Below are 17,625 nucleotides of genomic sequence, written 5' to 3'. Positions count from 1 at the left end.
TCTGGCCCTGGGTGAGCTTAGATACTGTTCTATATAATCCTGTGAGGCGGCTCTTTCTCTAGCCCTGGGCAGTTTCCTTACATGTACGCATTTATTAGTACTCTGATGAATACTCCAGGGGGACCCACTCCAGATCTCTGAGGTCCTTTTTCTGTGCAGCTCTCTCCTCTCCGGTACTCCGTTCTGAATAGTCTCATCTCCTTGGACTTCTAGCTCCATCTCCTCAAATCAAGGAGTCAACTGGGACCTACTTGCAATCCCCTTCCCTGTACTGTGCCCTGGCAACTTTCTCCAGGCAGTAGGCAGGGCCAATCACAGGACTTGCCTTGTTTTCCCACTTTTGTTGCCTAACATCTAATATCTCGAGTGCCACTGTTTCGTGTATTTTTTCTAGTTTTTTAGCTGTTTCAGGCAGAAGAATAAATCAAGTCCCTTTTACTCCTTCTTGACAGGGAACAAATTCACTCCTCTTAATTTTTAATGCACCCAATGGGCAGTAGCAAGGTGAATGAATTTATCACAAGTAGAACCCAAATAGCTATGCTTTCAAAGCATGATTTTTTAAAAGTATGGCCCAGGGTTCACCAATGGAAGCCAGTGTGCTCTTGATACGCCCTGAACTAAAACAAAAATCAATGTTCTCTTTATAGATATTTTGGGCAAGTGACACAATTCCTTAGCTTTTATTTCTGTGTAAGACTAAGTATTACTTGTTAGTAACCTGCAGAGTGAGTTATTTGCTAAGAAAATGTGTTATGTGTAAAGTAAAATTAATACATTTCTGGAGATTACTTAGGCCTCTAACTCAGGATTCTACTAAGGTATTTGGCTGTCCTGTAACGCAAACAGTTAGGGTTCCCATATCTTGTGGGAGAGACACTTCATTATTTGTTTATCTATCATCAGTTCTCTCTTCAATTGGTCCTAGTTTATGCGGTGTCTGCAACTGGTCACAATTTTCAAGTCCAATAGCTTTTATTTATAAACTACTACATGTTTAGCTTTATCATTCTCACATTCAATATAGTTCCTGGAGAAGGCTGTTTGATTAACCCTATGAGGTACAATGATGCATATATACACTAACAATATTTTTGGCTTATTACTTTACCCTTGTTGCTAAAGTGGGTGTATTCATAAAGCTTCCAATTTGGCTTATATGGTGACATTTCACCAGCAATGTGCTGTTTATGAGTTTATGATATTCAAATAACTTACAACATATTTTGATGGTAAGTGCAATAACATTTTTATATACAGGGCACTGTTTATAGGGCATAATTCTGTAATAGAATAGGTTGAACCATATAAAATTACCATTTAAGGTAAAAAAATTAAAATAATTTCATATGGTTTAATCTAATAAAAGTAAATGCACATATATTTTTTGTCTAAAGTAAATGAAAATTTATATAAATTGTCAGCAACAAATTTACTGTAACTTATTTATCTTATTCTCCAATTCCTTGTCCACTGGAAAGGTAGAAGGGATAGAGTTGGTAGGATGGTGGGCCCCAGTCTTTTACCTCGTGTAAGTGAAGAGAGGTTTACAAAGGAGGGGTTTGAGAGCCACTGCCGTTACTCTCCTCAGTCAGATATACTGAATATAACTTAATTTAATTAAGCAGTCAGGAGATGCATCTCCCATTCCCCCACTAAGAAACACTACCATGAAACTATGGTTAAAATAAACTTCAAAGGCAATCTTGATGAAAAAGATATCACAAACATACTTCCAGTCAGGAAACTATGGGAACAGAGAGCAGAAATTGCTTCCAAGAATCAACCCCAATCTGTTGAAGGAAAGACAGTGTGCATGTAAATAAGACCTTTTTTTTTTTAAATACCATCTTCTTGAATCTCAGTTTACAGCTCTAGCTGTGCGGTGTTTTCAGAGCACTTGGGTTACATTTAGAGCCCAAGATAATTACATCTGAGACAATTCTACTTTTATCTACAAATATTTTCTTGCCCCTCTTAAAAGTACTAGCTTATATATTATACTCACTTTGCTTTTTTAGAATTCCAAATTCTTGGTTACATCTATCAGAGTGACTTTGGATGGAAAACTAAACGAGCAGTTTCTGAATATTTTCTGGCCAAATACAGGTACATCTTGCTTTACTGTGCTTTGCAGATGCTACATTTTTTATAAATTGCAAGTTTGTGGCAACCACGCATCGAGCAAGTCTATTGGTGCCATTTTTCCAAGAGCATTTGCTCACTTAGTGTCTCTGTTACATTTTGGTAATTCTTGCAATATTTCAAAATTTTTCATTATTACTACTATATTTATTATGATGATCTGCGATCAGTGATCTCTGATGTTACTATTGTAACTGTTTGGGGGCAATATGAATCATGCCTATATAAGACGGTGAACTTCATCAATAAATGTTGTATGTGTTCTGACTATACATACCGATCAGATGTTTTCCCATCTCTCTCCCTCTCCTCAGGCTTCCCTATTCTCTGAGACACAAGAATAGTGAAATTAGGCCAATTAATAACCTACAATGGCCTCTAAATGCCTGAGTCAAAGGAAGTGTCACATGTCTCTCACTTTTAAAGCAAAAGCCAGAAATGATTAAAGTGAGGAAGGCATGTCAGAAGCCAAGATAGGCCAAAAGCTAGGCCTTTGTGCCAAACAGTTAGTCAAGTTGTGAATACAAAGGAAAAGTTCTTGAAGGAAATTAAAAGTGCTACTCCAGTGAACACATGAATAATAAAAAAGTGAAAACAACCTTATTGCTGATATGGAGAAAGTTTCAGTGGTCTGGACAGAAGATCAAACTAGCCACAACATTCTCTTAAGCCAAAGCCTAACGCAGAGCAAGGCCCTAACTCTCTTCAATTCTATGAAGGCTAAAGGAGGTGAAGAAGCTGCAGGAGCAAAGTCTGAAGCTAGCAGATGTTGGTTCATGAGGTTTAAGGAAACAAGCTGTCCCCACAACATAAAAGTGCAAGGTGAAGCAGCAAATGTTGATGTAGAAGCTGCAGTAAGTGACCCAGAAGATCTAGCTAAGATAATTAATAAAGGTAGCTACACTAAACAACAGATTTTCAATAAAGACAAAATAGCCTTATAATGTAAGAAGATGCCATCTAGGACTTTCATAGCTAGAGAGGAGAAGTTAAAGCATGGTTTCAAAGCTTCAAAGGACAGGCTGACTCTTGCTGGTGGCTAATGCAGCTGGTGACTTTAGGTTGAAGTCAATGCTCATTTACCATTCCAAAAATCCTAGGGCCCCTAAGAATTATGCTAAATCTACTCTGTCTGTGCTCTAGAAATGGAACAACAAAGCCTGGATGACAGCACATCTGTCTATAATATGGTTTACTGAAAATCTTAAGCCCACTGTTGAGACCTACTGCTCAGAAAAAAAGATTCCTTTCAAAATATTACTGCTCATTGACAATGCACTTGGTCACCCAAGAGCTCTGATGGAGATGTACAATGAAATTAATGTTTTCATGCCTGCTAACACAACATCTATTCTGCAGCCCATGGATAAAGGAGTTATTTCAACTTTCAAGTCTTACTATCTAAGAAATAGATTTCGTAAGGCTATAGCTGCTATAGACAGTGAATCCTCTGATGGATCTGGGCAAAGTAAATTGAAAACCTTCTGAAAAGGATTCACCATCTGGATACCTTTAAAAATATTTGTGATCCATGGGAAGAGATAAAAATATCAACGTTAACAGGAGTTTGGAAGAAGTTGATTCTAACCCACATGGATGACTTTGAGGGGTTCAAAACTTCAATGGAGAAAATAACTACAGATGTGTGGAAACAGCAAGAGAACTAGAATTAGAAGTGGAGCCTAAAGATGTGACTGAATTGCTGCAATTTCATAAAACTTTAACAGATGAGGAGTTGCTTCCTATGGATGAGTAAAGGAAGTGAGATGGAATTTCTTGAGATGGAATCTACTCCTGGTGAAGGTACTGTGAAGATTGTTGAAATGACAGCAAAGGATTCAGAATATTACATAAACTTAAGTTGACAAAGTAATGGCAGAGTTTGAGAGGACTGACTCCAATTTTGAAAGAAGTTCTACTGTGGGTAAAATGCTATCAGAGAGCATCACATGCTACAGAGAAATCATTCATGAAAGGAAGAGTCAATCAATTAAGAAATTGCCAGAGCCACCTCAGCCTTTAGCAACCACCACCCTGATCAGTCAACAGTCATCAACATCAAGGCAAGACCATCTACCAGCAGAAAGATTATCACTCGCTGAAGGCTCAGATGATGGTTAGCATTTTTCAGCAATAAAGAATCATTAAATTAAGGTATGTATATTGTTTTCTCAGACATAATTACCGCACACTTAATAGACTACAGTATAGTGTAAACATAACTTTTATATGCACTGGGAAACCAAAAATTTCATGTGACTCTGCTTATCGTGATACTCATTTTATTGCGGTGGTCTAGAACTGAACCCACAATATCTCTGAGGTATGCCTGTAACACCTTGGCATCTAGGTTTACAACAGAAGAGTCTGAACTCCTCTGTAAAAGCTTCTGTCTTACTATAACTTCATCATATTTAACATGTTTCCTTCCTTAATCCCTTCCAAATAAAGAATTTTGTCATAACACATCAAGAAATCAAACATTTCTGTATCTTTCATAAAAAAGATTTGTCTGTAGAACCCAGTATTTTAACGTTGTCCATTCAAACCAGATTTTTTGTTTATATGCCCACAATTATGCCTGAGTTAAAAATTAATTGCCTCAGGTAGGCCCCATGGGTGAGTGGTTAAATTCACGCACTCCACTTCAGGGGCCCAGGGTTTCACTGGTTCAGATCCTGGGTGTGCACCATGCGCTCAACAGGCCATGCTGAGGCAGCATCCCACAGAGCACAACCAGAGGCACTCAGAACTAGAATATACAACTATGTACGGGGGAGCTCTGGGGAAAAGAAGAAGGAAAAAAAAAAAAAGATTGGCAACCATTGTTAGCTCAGGTGCCAATCTTTAAAAAAAAAAAAAAATTTAACTGCCTCTAAACATGGTCATCTTCTCTCATCTGATTTTCAAAAAATTTTCTTTCTTTTTACTCTGTCTTCAGCTCGAGGTACTGACATCAATCCCGAAATTTACCACCAACTTTCTTAAAATATTAAGTTCTAATATTAAAAGGGGGAGAATCAAAATATCCAAGTATATTAAGACTTGAAGACAACAATATCCAAAATTATAATTTTATACTTGAAAAAGATAATTGCTTTTATAATAGAAACTCAGAAAACAAAGTACACGGAAATTGCCTTGGTTGGCAGATACGGTTATAAAGGTTGAGAATCACCCATCTACAATTCTCACTTCTTTAACCCAGTGTAACACAGATTCAGATACAATACTATACTGAAATTGCTATTTTTAAAAGCACCGATGACTTTAGACACCAACTGGAAAGCTTCTGCGAGTAAAAGGAGGTGCTATTAAGAATTACACAGGGAAGAGTCAGCCCTGACAGCTGATTGGTTAAAGTCGGGCACGCTCCACTTCTGTGGCCTGGGTTTGGTTTCCAGGCGCAGAACCACACCACTCCTCTGTCAGTAGCCATCCAGTGGTGGCAGCTCACATAGAGGAACTAAAGGGACATACAACTCTGTACTGGGGCTTTTGGGAGAAAAAAAAAAAAAGGAGAGAGAGAGAGAGAGAAAGGAAGACTGGCAACAGATGTTACCTCAGGGCGAATCTTTCAGAGAAAAAATTACACCGGGAAAAGAGACATAAATCAAGGCTGTCCAACCAGAAGATATGGTTCTAACAAGGAGTAATAATCATCACCAAATCCAAACCCTCTTATGTTTAATTATTATTTTTGTTACATCCCAAAAGTTGTATATTTTATACTTAAAAACACACATACAATCTTTATTTTTAACTCTTGCTCCTATTCCCAAATCCAACTCCTATTTCTACAGTTACTCACTGTGGAATGTACCCTTTCAGACTTTTTCTCTGTACTTACCCGTGTATGAGGTTTTCTGGGAGTGGCTGTTACATAAATGAAACCGCATGTACTGGTCAGTGTCTTGCTTTTTCACGTAAAACACCTTAAGATTTTCCTAAATAAGTACATCTATTATCTATTTCATTCTTTTTCATGGCTGCCTAATATCCTACTGTAAGGGCATACCATGCTTTATCTATTCTAATGATAAACACAAAAATTCCTTCCATTTTTCTTTACACAATTCCCCCTCTGTGGGGAATAACCAAGTAATATTCTCTATGAATCTATGATAGTATTTCTGTATTGCAGGTGATACAGAAATGAGACTTCTGGTTCAAAGTATGCACTTTTAAAATTGACAGATACTGCCAAACTTTTCTCCTAAAAAGATGAAGCTGTTTATACTCTGTTCAGTACTTTATGAGGGCCTATCTTCCAATTTGATACTTACTAATATTAAAGTTTTCCAATTTTTGCTAATTTTATTAGCAAAGTTTTTAAAAATCATATTCTCACTGATGTTTTGAATTTCTCAGATTACTGATATGGTTGAGCATCTCTTCAAAACTTTATAGGCTATCTATACTTCTACTTCTTTAAAATTCCTACTTACATTCTTCCTCATTTTCCACCAGATTCTTTTTCATACTGATTTGTAGGCACACCTTGTATACTCTGAATATTAACTTTCTCTATTATATGTCAAATATTTTATCCCAGTCTGTTGCTTGCCTTTTTTAATGGCATCTAAGTTTGATGTCTCACTTGAAAAGGTCTCCTCTACCCTAAAATTTTTTTAAAAATTCACTTCTTCTAAGGGCCAGCCCAGTGGCTAAGTGGTTAAAGTTCCACACACTCCACTTCAGCAGCCCAGGGTTTGTGGGTTCGGATCCTGGGTGCAGACCTACTCCACTCATCAGCCATGCTGCGGAGGGATCCCACATACAAAGTAGAGGAAGACTGGCACAGGCGTTAGCTCAGGGCAAATCTTCCTCACCAAGAAAATAAAAGTTCACTTCTAAAATTTGTGTCATTTTGTTTTTTACTTATAAATATTTAGTCCATCTGGAACTTAGTTTTGAAAGTACCTCAAAGTGGATACCTAATTATCCTTACCTCAACTGGACAGCCAATTATCTCACATCATTTATAAACTAGCTCTTCCATTACTCACTTGTTTATCATATAATAAATTCTTTTCTATCTACAGAGCTCCTCCTGAATTCTATATTCTGTTCCTTTGATCAACATGCCCATTCCCACTCCAAATTGCTATTTTTTTAATAACTGAGATTTTACAGTACATTTTGATCTTTGATGGGTAAGCTGCCCTTTGTTATGCTTTTTGAAATTACCTGACAGTTCTTGTGTCTCCCTCTCAAAGCCTGAAACATCAGTTTGTCAAATTCCATTTTTAAAATCCTGTTGTATTTCTAATTAGGATTATACTAACTTTATTTTTGACTCATTTGATGAGGACTGCCGTTTTTATAGTATTAAGTTGTCACATTCAGGAATATAGCATTCCTCTATCCATTCAAATCTTCTTGCAGTTTTCTTCATATAGCTGTTGCATATTTTAAACACTTCTTAACTATTGTATAATTTAGGCTTCTACTTTTTTTAATTGTTTTTCATAGTTGGTTATCACTGGTACATAAGAAAGCTAATGAAACTTCTAAGTTTATCTTACAGCCAGTTAGTTTACTCTAATCTCTTTTTGACTCAAATCATTTTCTGTTGACAATCTTGTATTTTCTAAGTAGGTAATCATATCAACTGCAAATAGGAACAGTGATATATTCCTCCTCCACCTTCCATTATTTAGAGGTTAATTATTTTTCTTGTTTCTTACTATATTAGCTAATAAGACTTTTGGACAAATGTTATGCTCCTATCTTTTAATGGAAGTGCCTCTACCATTTCACTATGACATTTAATATAGGTTTCTGGTAGAGACCCTTAACAAAGTTATTTCTGTTGAAGAGTTAGCAGGGACGACTGAATATTAAAAAATGATTGTTTTTAGCATCAAAGAGATAACCATATAGTTTTCCCCTTTAATCTCTTAATATAGCAAATTATATTAATACGTTTCCTAATACTGAATCAATACTACACTCCCAGGATTCAACATATCAAAACTGGTAAGATTTAATCATTAAAAGTCCAGGTTCTGGAGTCAGAATGCCTAGGTTCAAACCTCAAGTCTTTCACTAACTACTTGTATGATCTTGGGCATCTCATTTATCTCTGTGATTCAGTTCCCTCATTTTAAAAATGGTCACAACTGGGGCTGGCCCCGTGGCCAAGTAGTTAAGTTCGCGCGCTCCACTTTGGCAGCCTGGGATCCGCTGGTTCGGATCCTGGGTGCGGACCTACACACCGCTCATCAAGCCATGCTGTGGAGGCATCCCACAGAGAAGAACTAGAATAACCTACAACTAGGATATACAACTATGTACTAGGGCTTTCAGGAGGGGGGAAAAAAAAAAGAGGAAGACTGGCAACAGAGGTTAGCTCACGGTCAATCTTTAAAAAAAAAATTTTTTTAATTAAACAAATAAAAATGGTGACAACAGTATCCACCTTAGTGGGTTGTTGTTTTACGGATTAAGTAAACTGATACATTTAAAGTTGTTTGGAACAGCACCCAGAACCTAAGTGTTTAATATACATTAATTATTAGTTACTGAGTGCCTTATATTTGCAGGCATAACATATGAAGCATTGCAGGGGTCGGCAAACTAAGGCCTGTGGGCCAAATCTGGCCCCCTGCCTGCTTTTGTAAATAAAGTTTTATTCAAACAGTCATACTCAATGTTTATAATTTATCTATGGCTGTTTTCATGCTCCTACAGCACAGTTAAGTAGTCACAACAGAGCCCATGTGGCTATAAAGCCTAAAATATTAACTATCTGCTCCTTTATAGAAAAAAAATTGCCAACCACAGCAGTACTGTTCAAACTCAAGGAGTTCACAGTCTAACAGTTGAGACAGACAAGTTATGAAATATATATGCAACAGTATGATATGCATACAATCACGATATTCTAAGGGTATTATGGAAACACGTGGCAATTCAGTACTAAATGACAGGAAGGAGTCACATAGTGAAAAGAGGCAAGAGAAGAGGTACTTTATTTACCTTTAATTACATAAAAATAAGTATTTGTTTACACGTCCTTATCTCTCACAATAGTGTGTGAATTACTAGAAGGAAGGGATTATGATATTCATTTTTGTGACACTCATATTCTTAGTACCTAGGACATTTAAAGTTTTTAATAAATGATTGATAAATAAATGAATGGTGAAAATAAGAATAGGATACTTGGGTGACAATGATTAGACATGCTGGTCAAAGTTCTAGATACAAATATCCTATGGAGAGCATTTTACTTGCCATGGTAAATGGACTCTCTCTTTTAATGTTCCTAATAGCCAATTTTAAGAGATACATCCTATTATTACCCCTTTCTAATGTGAAGAAACTAAGTCTCATAGAAGTAAAGTACCATGCTCATGTTTATATACAGTCAGTAAGGGAATAAGCCAACAAACAAACTTACATCTGTCTAATGTAAAACAGATGCTCTTTCTACTACAAGTTGGGAGGTGGTGGAAAATAGACATAGTCACAAGATATCAACAGAGTATGTACTCAAATAGACAGAAGACACTATGATTGATACAGCAGGAATTACGGTGTAATTTTAATTTCTAAAATTGAGCAACGATTTGAACAAATTCATGTTTTTGAAATATTAGCCTGGAAGAGGCCTGAAAGATGGATTAGAGGGACAGCTGTCCCTACATTTTACCCAAAGGCTACTCTATCACACACAGTGGGGCAGTTTTAGTGAGGTTCAAGTAACAGATAAAAAAATAAACTTGCTAGCATATTATGGCATTTGAGTAACAGTGATTCACCTACTGATCGGAAGTATCAGAAATAGCTGGTCCTAATATGGAAAAAACAAAAAGGTACTTCATAAACTATTAACCAAAATGTTAAGGAAAAAATGTATATATTGCAAATGAAAATATTACACAGAAAAAAATCAAGCCTTCAGCACAAAACTATAATTGAGAATGGGTGTCTTAAGCAAACCAAAAAAATCTAGAAAATGTAAACACAATGAAATCACAAATCATAAATTATGTTTTCCCTTTCCTTTTTTATTTAAGCAAATCTTTAGAAAAACTAACTTTAAGTAAATGAAAATGACTACTCCTTCAAGCTGGATCTAAACAAAAGTAGTTGCTGTATATAACATCTATTTCTGCAAAAGAAAGCATATAATTACTTTTTAGGGAAAAGTCTTAACTGTGCTTTAAAATGTACTTAAACATCTGTTTAGAACCCTCAGAGAAGTAGGAAGATTTTTTTCCCCCTTCACTGGGGAATTGGATAGTGACGCAATCACTTAAATTTTTAAAATTATTCTGTTCAAATATATATTAAAATGTGGATTCTGAAGAAGGAAAACAGAAAACAGTACCTATCAGACATTTCTGATTGCGACTAATTAATATAAACAATCAAATTTATCAAATTCAGGTAACTTACACCAAGGTTTATTTCAAAGTACACATCATACTTACTTTGTATTTCTAACAACTATCACATAAGAGATCTCAAGAAGTGAGGGAGGAAGAGAGATACAGAAGTCCATAACAAGTAGTAGTTTCATCTGTAAAATGAGAGTACCACCACATACCTGGCAGGTCTGTATAGGATTTAAAAAAATATCCAAGTACAAGGCCTAAAATGCAATGAGAGTTCAACAAGTGGATGTTATTACTATAGATACAGAAATAGTCTTCCACTTGAAAAAACGAAAACCATAAGGAATTCACTTTTGCTTATTTTCGCCCCATTTTGGAAAGAACAGCCGAAGCTGCTTGGAAGATCAGTATTCCCTTGCAAAAAGGAACAGAGACATTGGATATGAAGTGCACTGAAAGATTAAGAAGAATGAAAAGAAAGCTTTCATATGCATTCTCTCTGCCAGGAAAGCAGTTAAAACTTCTGAGTAAACTAAATGTTTACTGGAAGCATACTATATTTACAGAACTTTGGAAGATAAAACTTGAACTCATAATCTCTGGTCTTACTAAACAAAGGCTGCACTGCTTGCAATACAGTAGTATTAATGTAAGCACTTATATGATACTTTAATGTTTTCATCACTTCCAACATCTCTGGGTACTCACAATACTTCTGTGGGGAAAACAGGATATATACATTATTCTCCATTTTAGAATTGGGAACCTAAGATTGAAAAAACGAACCTGAGATGATATGGATAATAAGGGTGAAGCTGGATCTAGGATCCAAGGTTTTTATCTCCTGTCTAGGAAACGGAAACAACGGGAATGATGAAGCTGGTTCAAGCACTGACAAAAGGGGGGTGGGACAGTGAACTGTTAATTTCTCCTTAAAGCAAAATTTAAAAAGCCAAATTTTTATTAAGAAAGAATTTGTGAAGGCTGAAATGTAGTTCAAAAGGTTTGTACTGCCTTAAAACTTCAGATAGTATATTCATTTTACGAAGTATGGAAAATGCTAGTATAAAGAAATTCCAAAAGTTAACTTAAATTTTCGGGTTTTGTTTGTTTGGTTTTTACGGTTTTAGGAGGAGAAAAAGAAACGCCACTGATTTTATCCAGGTAGCTCTCCATCTTATACATCTTTACATTTTCCTAGCACCTAGTACTACCCCTGATACGCAGAAGATACTTACTAATGTCTGCTGAATGAAAGAATGCTCTTATGCTATATGCTTGCTCTCTTGATGACACAAAATAGAGTAACCCTAGCCAATTGATTTATGCAACCATAACCTAGGCACCACTATTCACTTCACAATGGCAAGTGAAATGCAGTGTGCTGAAGAAAACAGAACTGCCTCAGAAACACACAGCTATAAATTTAGAAACTTCAAAGAGCTATTTCATGTAAATGAATTTTCAAAATAACCGATACTTATCCTTTAAATCGCCATAACTTACCTTTAAAGAATCTTAATGGAAATATTTTGAAGGAGATTTCTAAGTCTTTCTTCTCTGCCTTAATCTGCACAAGATATAACCTTTTCTTGATGACTTAAGCTCATCAAGGTAAACATTAATTATTAGACTGTTGTATAACACAATGACTCTTCTTGGAGTTTCTGAGGGATGTCAAATGGCATGTCTCTTCACTAACTCACCCTAGACTACTTTTAAAAATTAGGTTTCCTACTGCCTGCTCCCCTGTTGTCACTTATAGGCCAACAGCATCCTAGCAAAGGTTTCTAAAGTGCCAGTTGTAGTTTAAAATATGTAAAACCAGAACAGGCAGTTGATATACTTAACCTTATATAAATTCTAAAGCAAGCCACGGTGTAGCTATTTTCACTGCTCTAAGGCCTGGCCCAAAGGCTTTTCTTCTTTCACTTCCTAGTTCTGAGAGCTAGTCTAGGCTGTTGCTAGAAGTTTGGCCACAAAATAACAATTACAATCGTAGATATTTCTGCATATTTTCTTTATTTTTACTATAACATATGGAAAAAATATAAATGATAGTCATAACAAAACACACAAACAACCAGTAGACAAACGACTTAAGGCGCCTCACATTATGTGCTATATGGACAATTACCTAGCCAATTATTAGCCAAGAGTCAGCAAACTAGGCCTGCTGGCCAAATCCAGCCCACAGCTGGCTTGTTTTTGTTTGGCCCTTGAGCTAAGAATGGTTTTTACATTTTTCAAAGATTGTGGGGGGGAAAAAAAAAAAAGAATATTCAACAGAGGCTGTAAGTGGCCCATGAGGCCTAAAATATTTACTATCTAGCACTTGACAGAAAAAGTCTGCCGATCCCTGATCTAAGCTATAATAAACAAATATAAGACATATAAGCTGTCCCTTATACATAAAGGTTAAGCTACTAATATGTTAAAGTAGATGTATAGTTCTTTCAGTGATGGGTTCATAATGATACAGCCAAACTGTCGTGTCCAGCCATGCCTTTTCCACTTTTGACCATGCCCTGGGACTCAGCCAAAAATCTCTACCCAACCTTCTTTCTTTTTTCCTCCTGATACTTGTCCTTGGATGCTCTCAGACTGGTCTCCTTACTACTACTTTCAGCTCTGGCTGTCCATCTTTTCTTTGGAACGTCTTTCCTTTTGCTATCTAACTCCTTGCTAAGCTTCAAGTCTGACTTCCTCCAAATGCCTTCTGGGATGGTTCTAGCCCACAGTGGCCTCACTTTCCTTTAAATTACAGTCCTTGCCACACCATTTAATAATGCCATCTTATATTTTTGCTAGTAATTTCCTATGTGTTGTCTCGTAACTCCAACTAGTTTGTAAACTACTTGAAGGAAGAAAACACATCAAGTTACTTTTGTATCCCCAATAGCTCATCATCCTCTGAGCACATGTCATCTCCCAAGTGCACCTATCTTGGAGAAAAAAAGAGTCTGAGGACTGGTAATGGGTGGTAAGTGACTGGAAATATAAAGGATGACATCCATAGGCTACATTGCAAACTTACAAAGTGTATGCTAAAGACAAGCAAAACTCTAAGAGTAGGAGAAAAGAGAGATAAAGATCAAGAGATAAAAAGAGACCACTGAATAATATTCTGAAATAAAAAGAGACCAAAATACTAAGAAAATGATAAAAGCTCACAATACATGTGAAAAAAAAAATTTGCCTTTCAACACTATTGGCCATTAACTTCCTTTTAACAAGCAGCTCTTGACATTGACATGCATAGGGGGCCCCCCTTTTTTTTCAATGTGATAAACTGAAGCACTAAAAGACACAATGGCATAGACACATACAGTTTTCTAAATCTTTGGATTTACAATAGTGAATTTATTTGAAGTCTGCTGGGATTGCTAGGAAAAAAACAATCCTTTATCTTTTGATTACCTGGTTAATAAAATTCAAAATCATGTGCATATCCCTACATCACTCTCAAAGACAACATCGAGACTCGTTTTCAAAGAAAAATGCACCAAGAAGATCTAAAAAAACCTCTTTAGGTTAGTTCATCAAATTGTATTTTAAAAACATAGGTAAAATATAAAGTGCACAAGCCTTGCATGTATGAACAGAAAAAATATACACAAATGTTTTAAAACAAGCATAATTACCCAGGAGTTTAAACTAAAAATGGACAAATTATAAATAAAATGCTCTTTACCTAAGTTAAGCTACAAAACACAATGAAAATATTAATTGTGCAGCCCTTCTTTTTTTCCTAGGTTTTATACTCAGTCCTGACCTATGCCTGGCTGGACAGAGGGAGAAATTTTTTCTTAATTAGCAATAAATTATGCTTAATGTTATACTACGGAAATTTCACAATTAAAAAGTAATTATTAAATACATGGTAAAATAAATCAGCTCTCAATTACTCACGTGAACAGGGGAAGTGATGACACAGATGACATCAAAAGAGAATCCTAGAACCTGTGTTTTCAAATGCATGTCATTAAACTCGAAGAAGCAAATTACCCTTATAATTATGTTTGACTGAGGCCAGTGTTAACCAGAAGTTTATTTTTCCTGAACATTTAATGATTTTGAGGATTCAGACAAAAGGGAAAAAGGGGCAGCTAATTCAGAAGCATACAGGTGGCTTATGGGCAACCAGCCTGGGATAAAAAATTTTTCCAAGAAAACTGAGAGACGATCTATGAAGGGAAAGAAGAAAATATAGTAAAATGTAACATGCTAGTGCTGAAATTTTTAAATATAAAATTATTTATAAAAATTTTAGCAAGGTATTTTCCGGTTAAGTCATCATCCCTTCTTCCCCCTAACTGGTGTTATTAGTGATGACAAGAATTATCAGTGGGCTAAAAGCAAAATTCTAGGTTCTATGTTATAAAAAATATGTTAAAAATCCTTTTTATTACTGTTTTCTGTTAAGTCCACCATCTGTCTCAGTGGGCACTTTATCTTATTACTTGAGAAAAATCAATTCAACCAAGAAAATATCAAAAAGGCACAGGACTCATCTCTCTTGGATATTTTTAGGTGATTTAAACAAAACTTACACCGTGGCAAGAATTACAGACTTACCAAACGCACAAAAACTAAATATTTATGCAAATACCAGATCATAGCCACAAAACTCAATTCGTTTCTGCCTAACATATGGCTCCAACTCCGGAGTGGCATATGCTTAGCCCTGGTGCTAGTAATAGCATGGTGATAAAATATTACAGTAACAGCTCAACTTTTGTTATTTCCTTCTTATAATGCAAACAAACACACACCAACTTTGGCTTCAAGAACTGAAAACACAGACCACAGTAAGAAGCAAAATCATTATGCTGCTCAGTTTTAAAAGTCCATGGTGAACACACACGAGAATTATACTGTTAAAAGAAAGAAAGAAATCTGTTTCGCCTGCTATTCTTAGTTAATAGATGCTCAGACACAAATGTGTCCACAGGAACTTAGGTAAAATTTCACAAAAGCAAATCGAGTCCTACGCCCCAGCAAAAATTACCGCCCCCCCCCCAAAGATATCCCAAGGCTTTTAACGCTAACAGTTTAATAAAAGGACGATTAACGACAGTAATGAAAACAGCCGCCGCTCTGCCCGCGATTTTCGGACTAAATTTGCTCGTTTTCCTTTACCTAACGCGTGACGTCCTTCCACCACTGTGTCAAAAGTTCAAAAATCCAGGCTGTGAAGGAGGGCGAGGACCGCAGCCTGGAGGCAGCCTCCCGACGGAACAGGTGGCTGCCGCGGAGAGGGCCGGCCAGGGACGGGCACCGGCCAAAGGCGAGCAAACACACCAGGGCGGGTTTTCGAGGTTTTAACCCCCAGAGGAGCGGGGAAAACTCTCTCCAGAAAAGCGGTCAAATTCGGCGGCTGCCGGGCGCCCAAGCCGAAGGTGCGGCGGCGCTCGGCGCTCCTCTCCGGCCGCCTCCGCGATCGACCCCCGAGCCTCCCCGAGCGGCGCTGCTCGCCGCGGGTCCAGGGGCGGAGGGAGGGCCGCCTGCGCCCCCGCGCCGCCGCCTCGGGCTGCTCGTGGGGCCGCCGCCGCGCCCCCGCCAGCGCCTCCCGCGGGCACTCGGGCCCCGCAGGTGCCCGGCAAGTGGTCGGGTCCGTCCCCGGCCCCGCTGCCCGCGGCGCGCCCGCACGACGGGGTGGGCCGGCCCCCCGACGGGCCCGAGCCTCGCTCGGCGCCCCGGCCCCTCAGCCCCAGCCTAACGGTCTCCGTGGCGCCCGCTCCGGGGCGGGAGGGACGGGCACGGCTCGGTCTCCCCGCCTTTCCCGAAGGGAGCGCCCGCGCTCTCACCTCCGAGTCACGCCGCTCTGAGGCGGAGGAAGGCGGCTTCCCGGGCGCCTCTTCGGATTCCTGAGCGTTCGCGCTCTCCCTCAACGGCAGAGCCAGCTCTCGGGGCCTCCGCGGCCGCCGGCGCACTGGCTGTTGGGGAGGTTTCCCGGCAGTGACGGCGCCGCCTCAGCCCCGCTCTTCGCTCCCTCTCCGCGTAGCTCCCGCTTTCTGTTTCACCCGAGGGACCACGAACGCCGCCGCCGCCATGCTTACTACGGAGCCGGGAGGAGGAGCCCCGAATCGGCGCGCCCAGTGCGGCTGCGCGAGCCTCGCCGACGGCGCCCCCGCCGGCCCGGACCCCGCGCGCCCGCCCCGCGCCCGCGCCCGCTGCCCCGCGCGCCTTTCCCGGGAGCGCCGAGCCGCCCGCCGAGACCCCCGGCCGGTGGAGCCCAAGCGCCCTCTCGCCGCACCCGCGGCGCCTGCCGCCTCCCGGGGCTCTAGGCGCTCTCTCGAGGCCCGGCGGCGCCTGGCTGGTCGCAGGATCCGCCGCGGCCCGGCGGCGAGCGGCGCTGGGGAAATGTGGAGTTAATGGACGTTTCTAAGGCCACTCACACAATTCTGTCTAAATTGTAAAAGGTTCCTCCCGAGACGCACCGGCTCGACCTCTTTCCGAAAGCACAAGACTTTAACGCCGGCAGGTGCTTTTAAAGACACTCCCCCCAAGGAAGAGGAAGCCAAGCGAAGTGGGCTTGGATGTTTACAATCCCAGACACTTCGAGCCCGGGACCTCGATAGCAAGCAAAAATGTTTAGATATTACTTCAGTGGAAAACGTGGGGGTTCGTTTCTTGATCTCTCCCCCAGTCAAATCGCGTGGAAGCCCATTACCTTAGTTTGTACAACGGCACGAAGACTTACAGATGAAAGCAGCCGCTCTTTCCCGAACCTCCTGCAGTTGGGGGCGCTGCAATGCCTGAGGGCTAGCCTGGGCTGCTGACTTTTCAGTTCCCACTGGCAGGCTTGGGAAGAGGCCAGTTCTTGGGACGGGTCGTTCTTGAGTCCAACCCCATGTTCCTTCAAAAACCATGGAGGATGTAACCAGGCTCCATGACCTGGCTTTCAGTTTATTAACTGTGCTGCCTTTTAAAATAACAGTATTTTTATTTTAATCTGTTTACAGAAATCCTTTTAAAATGTACTTATTCCCTACTTTCTTAAAGAATGCAAGGGTTAATCAAATCCTTTGTTGATGACTGACCATCAAATGCAATACCTTGGCCATACGCTAAAGTCCCAGGGGCTTGCTGAGGCATATAAGATCCCTACTTTGGTGCTATTTTTTTT

At 39.3% G+C, this 17,625-nt stretch overlaps 1 protein-coding gene across 1 annotated transcript in view; it reads right to left on the bottom strand.

Annotated features, from left to right (window-relative positions):
- The window catches only part of FNDC3A (fibronectin type III domain containing 3A), a 197,051-nt gene extending 180,420 nt beyond the window's left edge, over positions 1-16,631 (bottom strand). Inside the window, exon 1 of the mRNA XM_046664277.1 lies at positions 16,304-16,631. The gene's annotated coding sequence lies outside the window, so the exon portion shown is untranslated. The remainder of the gene's footprint in view (positions 1-16,303) is intronic.
- Between the last annotated feature and the right edge of the window lie 994 nt (positions 16,632-17,625).

Source organism: Equus quagga, chromosome 6 (assembly GCF_021613505.1).
Source record: "Equus quagga isolate Etosha38 chromosome 6, UCLA_HA_Equagga_1.0, whole genome shotgun sequence".
Lineage (NCBI taxonomy): Eukaryota > Metazoa > Chordata > Mammalia > Perissodactyla > Equidae > Equus > Equus quagga.
Note: the sequence above shows the minus strand (reverse complement) of the source record. Positions and strands in the feature narration are given on the sequence as shown.